Consider the following 6,585-nt stretch of genomic DNA (forward strand, 5'->3'; position numbering starts at 1 on the left):
AGTACATAGAGGGTGTAGGGAGACGTGTAAGTGTAATGGTACTGGGAGACCTTAATGCTAGGGTAGGAAAGGAGCCAATTGATGGAGTGGTTGGGAAATGTGGAATTCCAGGAAAGAATCGTAGTGGAGAGTTGATGGTGGAAATGTGTCTAGAAAGAGAGTTGATGATAGAAAATACAGTGCTTCGGAAGAAAGTCAAGCATAAGTACACATGGGAGAGGGTGGTGGAGGGAAAGGTGGTAGATAGAGCTTTAATGGACTATGTAGTGGTAAATAGGATTATGATAGGAAGAGTTAGGGATGTACATGTGCTTAGGGGAGAGGGTGGGGGAATATCAGATCATTTTCTGGTGGAAGGTAAGTTGAGAGTGGAGGACAGATGGAGGAAGAGGAAAGGGACAAAAGGTAAGGAGGTGCTTAGAGTGAACTCTCTAAACCAAGAGGAAAAGGAGAAGGAGTACAAGAGGAAGCTGAAGGAGGAGTGGGAGGGAGTGAAGGATAGAGTGGAGGTAGGTGTGGAGGAGGAATGGGGATGGTTCAAGGAGGGAGTCACAAAGTGTGCAAGGATGGTGTGTGGAACAAGAAGGTCAGGAGGAAATAGAAGGAAGGGTAGTGAATGGTGGGATGAGGAAATGAAGAAGGTTGTAGAAGAGAAGAAGCGAGCTTTCACAGATTGGTTACAAAGTAGGACGAGGGAGTCATATGAGACGTACAGGGAAAAGAAAAGTGAAGTAAAGAAAAAGGTAAAGGAGGCAAAGAGGAGAGCAGATGTAAAATGGGGTAAGAGTATGACAGAAAATTTTGAAAGTAATAAAAAGATGTTTTGGAAAGAAATTAAGAGAGGAAGAGGAGGCGAATCAAGTAGAGAAGAAAAGGTAAAAGGTGCAGATGGAGAGATGATAATGGAGGAGAAGGCAGTAAGGGGAAGATGGGCAGAATATTTTAGGGAGTTGCTTAATGTGAAGGAGGATAGGGAAGGAAAGATAGCTGCAGTGGGAAATGCTAAGAAAATGACCGTGATGAGTGAGGAAAATGGAGGAGAAATAAGGAAGGATGAAGTGAAGGCAGCAGTTAAGATGATGAAAGCAGGTAAGGCACCTGGTCTGGATGGATGCCATGCAGAATGTCTTAAAAAAGGAGGTATAGTGATGGTGGACTGGTTGGTGAAGTTATTTAATGTTTGTTGGAGAGAAGGTAGAGTGCCGGAGGACTGGAGGAGTGCCTGTATAGTTCCACTTTACAAGGGAAAGGGGGACAAGTGTGAATGTAGTAGTTTCAGAGGGATTAGCTTGTTAAGTGTAGTTGGAAAGGCTTATGGGAGGATCTTGATTGAGAGGATTAGGAGAGGAACAGAGGGAGTAATTGGTGAGGAACAGTGTGGATTTAGGACAGGTAGAGGTTGTGTAGATCAAATTTTTGTGGTAAGACAGATATGTGAGAAAGCTATAGGTAAGGGGAAGGATGTTTTCTGGGCCTTTATGGATCTGGAAAAGGCTTACGACAGGGTAGACAGAAAGGCACTGTGGGAGGTTATGCGGATATACGGGATAGGAGGAAAGCTTCTGGGAGCTGTCAAGAGTTTTTATGAGAGTAGTAGAGCTTGTGTCAGGATTAGAAATGGAGAGAGTGAGTGGTTTGAGGTAAAGGTGGGACTTCCTCAAGGATGCGTTATGTCACCCTGGCTGTTCAACTTATACATGGATGGGGTGGTGCGGGAGGTGAATGCAAGGGTAGTGAGTCAGAGATTGGAGATGGTTAAAGAAAATGGAGAAAAGTGGGAGGTGAGCCAGTTGTTTTTTGCGGACGACACTGCGCTTGTGGCAGGATCGGAGGAGGGATTGAGGAAGCTGGTGACAGAGTTTGGGAGAGTGTGTGATAGAAGAAAGCGGAAGATAAATGTGGGTAAAAGTAAGGTGATGAGATGTACAAGGGGTGAAAGTGGCAGTAATCTGGAAGTGAGCATTAAGGGAGAGCAACTGGAGGAAGTGAATAGTTTTAGATATTTGGGTGCAAATGTGGCAGGAAAGGGTGGAGTGAAGGTGGAGGTAGAATGTAGATTGAGAGAAGCGAGTAAATGCCTTGGTGGTTTAAAAAGTGTAATGAGGAATAGGAATCTGGGAATGGATGCTAAGAGGAGACTGTATGAAGGAGTGATTGTGCCAACAGCACTGTATGGAGCAGAAACATGGAACATGAGAGAGGAAGAGAGAAGGAACTTGAATGTGTTTGAGATGAAGTGTCTGAGAAGTATGATGGGGGTTACTAGGCTAGATAGAGTGAGAAATGAGGAAGTGAGGAGGAGAACAGGGGTGGAAAGGGAGCTGGGAGATAGGGTGGATGAAAGAGTATTAGGATGGTTTGGACACATGGAAAGAATGAGTGAAGAAAGACTAGTAAAGGAGGTATGAAAGGCAGATGTGGAGGGAGTGAACATGAGGGGACGTCCTAGGATGAGATGGATGGATGGGGTGAAGGGGGCTTTGGGGAAGAGGGGAATGTCTGTTGAGGAAGGACGGGAGAGGACAGAAGACAGGGGTGAATGGAGAATGGTTGTATATGGAAAATGTTGTGATGCATGAGGTGGATTGGACGGGGGAATGGGGGTGAGGTAGTGTGTGTGAGCAAAATTTTTTGACGCAGCCCGAAGGGATTTCTCCCCGTCCTCTCCTTTATATGGGGGGACGGAGAGGGGGGTCGCCGATTTAATGAAGCGGCCTTGCTGTGGATGTACTGTGTCTTGCGACACTGCTTCTGACCCAGGGCAGTGGACAGGGTGCAGGGATGACCCGTCATCTAGGAGGTGCTAAGATGGGAGGGAGGGTGGAGGGGTGTGGAGTGTTTTCGGGGATGAAATGGGTGGGAATGTTTTTGTGCCTTATCCTTTTTGGCTACCCCCCTGGTAAGGGGGAAAAAGCCTTGGTATATGTATGTATGTATGTATATATATATTTATATATATGTGTGTGTGTGTATATACATATATATATATATATATATATATATAGATATAGATATATGGAAGCTTCTTCCCTCTTATAAGGGAGGTAGCCAGCTATACCACATCACCAACATCCACACCCTTTGCACTCCCATCCATTACCTATTTGTTGTCATTTCCATCTTAAATTCTTGTGAATTAGAGACCATCTCTCGTCCGCCACTGTCGTTCTCTTTCGTTCCGTACGTCTCTTATATTTTCACCACCATCTTTAGTCACTTTCTTCACTTTCACCCACCTTTCTCTTGTCACTCTCTTTTCTGTATTAGTACACAGTTTTTAGTCAGTAGGTCCTGTGTCTACAAGTATTCCTCTTTTCAATTTCCATATAGTGTACTTCAGACAAGGGGGAATTAAACTGATAATTACTTTTATTCTATTTTCTTCTTCAAATTTTTACACTTGCCTCTCTCTGTGTCACTCAAGGAATCCCGTGAGAACACGCATTGTTAGGACCAAGGTAAGTTTTGCAGTGACGTCATGAATTCTTTAGTCCAATGATCTTTAGCTTTATGTTTAAGATCCTCTCCCAAGGGCGTGATCTTACATCTGTGAACCAATTCAATTTTCTCCTCCTCCACCCTTTCTTCAATCAGATTCGTTGTTACAAGTCTATATGCAATATTGTTTACTTAAGCAATCTCGAATCTCTACCTAACTTACTTAGGCTATAAAGTTTTCTACGTCAGCAAATCATATACACGTCATCAAAGGGTATTAGGCCCCCACCCATTTTTATTACTCTAAGTGAAGAACAAAATTATACAACCGCTTGCTTACGAACTCTGTGTTTATAAACACCCTATCCATAAAAATGCAACCCTCACCATCTATTCCACTTTCTACTCACTTCTCTACCAGCCTCTTACATAGCTTGGCACCTACCACTTCGTCGTTCCGACCAACAATTTTCTACTACCCTCCTACAGTGTTTTGGTATACTACATTATTCTGGAATCCAACATTTCATATAATATTATTTAGATTGATCTAACTCAGTAACCAGAATATTTCTGCATAAACTTGCTAAACAAGGTTAAAAGACATAGCCTTCAGTGGATGCTATCATCAACCTAATGGTAACCCAAAACTACATCTATTCCAGCATGTACAAATGTAATACATAATACCAGTGATTCTTAAAACATCCTATAAAAATTAGTATCTCTATAAATTGTTTCAGTAAATTGAATTCATAACTCACTACTACCAAAGTCTGGGGATGCCATAATTTTCCAATAACAAAATCAGGAAAAAGTCTCAAATAGTATTTAATATCGTCGTCCTTTTGATTGTGAATTTTGAATAAGAGTAGCAACAATTAAAATAAAACATTATTAGAAGAGTTAATTGTGTTACATCTCAATATTTTCTTATTTTTAAAGATGGCGAGTTGTTTATCTGTGCTGTATGTTGCATCAATTATTCGCACATTATTAAGGGTGTTGGCAATATGGATTGACAGATAGTAGGCTTCTGGGTATGATTAGGAAAAATAGACAATGGGAATCTCACATGTTACTATGAGTAATCTGTTTTACAATTATCTTTCTGTAATGAAGATGTTGCAACCAATTGAAACATACTAGTAAAGCTACACAAGAATTTTCAATGCTTCATGGAACATCAAAAAGAAAAATATCCTTTAATATTGGCGTTGTTTTTATACACTGGCAAGGCTCCAGGTCTTCCTGATTGACAAAGGCTCCAGGTAGCACATCTGTTTGACACCCAGAAGGTTCCAGGTACACATTTAAATAATATAAATAAAGTGTTTTTTTTCTCCCTCAAAAATAGTTGTTTTACAATCCTCAGTGTCATATTTATCATCATTATAAAGTTCTATCTTAGCCCTTTTTAAATTATCTACAAGTCTAATTGACACTTTCCAAGTTTTTAAGTGTAAGGTCTTGTATTCACTTTCACCAGCAAAGTAAATTATTCTATATGGACCTGAGTATCTTGGTGAAAGTTTAGACAGTGGGAATCTCACATGTTACTATGAGTAATCTGTTTTACAATGCTCTTTCTGTAATGAAGTTGTTGCAACCAATTGACATATACTAGTAAAGCTACACAAGAATTTTCAATGTTTCATGGAACATCAAAAAGAAAAATATCTTTTAATACTGGCGTTGTTTTTATACACTGGCAAGGCTCCAGGTCTTCCTGATTGACAAAGGCTCCAGGTAGCACATCTGTTTGACACCCAGAAGGTCCCAGGTACACATTTAAATAATATAAATAAAATGTGTTTTTTCTCCATCAAAAATAGTTGTTTTACAATCCTCAGTGTCACATTTATCATCATTATAAAGTTCTATCTTAGCTTTTTTTAGATTATCTACAAATCTAGTTGACACTTTCCAAGTTTTTAAGTGTAAGGTCTTGTATTCACTTTCACCTGCAAAATAAATTATTCTATATGGACCTGAGTATCTTGGTGAAAGTTTATTACTAATTGTATGTATTTTGGCTATGCCCAAATCTCCTATTTGTAATTCTATTTTATGTGTTATTTTGTGTTGTTGCTTCTTCATCTCTTGAGTATAGTCTTTCATGTGTCCCCTAACTCTTTGGTGTAGAGCTTGAAAGGTATGAATTCTATTTGAGATGTAATCATCTATATTATACTCTGGCTTTGGTTCTGCAATCAAGATTTCACATGGGAGAATTTTGTCTTTCCCAAGAATAATAAAACGGGGTGTTTCTCCTGTAGCTACATTAACTTTATTATTCAGTGTACATCTAACACAAGGAATACTATCCCAACTATGTAGGCTTATCAAACCTCTAAGACATATAATAATTTTCTTATTTAACCTCTCTACAACTCCATTGCTCTGAGGATGATTCACCTGAATGTTAACTGTTTTTCTTAGATAATCTACATAGTTCTTCCAACATTTGTTACTAAATTCAATACCATTGTCTGAAACTAAGATCGTAGGAGTAATGAAATTACAGATTATCTGACTATAGATTACAGAAGCAATTTTTCAGCTCTCTTATTTGATATGGTTTGTAAAATACAAAACCTTGAAAGATAATCACTGGCAACAAATACCTATTTATATCCATTTTCAGACATAGGTAACTCCAGTGTACCTAGAGTAAGTGAACTTTTCCAAGGTTTCTGCGGGATAGAATATGATAGCATAGGAGCAGGTTTAGGTGTATTTTCTTTTTTCTCAGCACATTTCAAGCAATTTTCTATATAAGCATAAATGTCTTTATACCTGGCCAAAAGTATTTAAGTTGTACTTGTCTATAAGTTTTATTCTTTCCTGGATGTGAACTACAATCACTATCATGAAGTAATTTTGATACCTCTGGTACAAGAGTTTGTGGCATTACCAACTGATTCACTGGGCCCCTAGAAATATCCATTCCACTTACAACTGTTTTTCTATACAAAAGTCCATTGCTCAAATGAAATTCCTCTATTTTATACCCTTTTAGGAGTTTTGGAAGAATACCTCGTGGGTTCATAAAATTCTGGGCTACTTTTTCCCAAGTCTTATCTTTTCTTTGTTCCCTTATTACACTGGCAAATAAAGAATTTGTTCCAAGGAAAACAATAGTTG

This window comes from Oratosquilla oratoria, chromosome 5, assembly GCF_046742065.1.
Source record: "Oratosquilla oratoria isolate Oo_2021 chromosome 5, ASM4674206v1, whole genome shotgun sequence".
Classification (NCBI taxonomy): Eukaryota; Metazoa; Arthropoda; class Malacostraca; order Stomatopoda; family Squillidae; genus Oratosquilla; species Oratosquilla oratoria.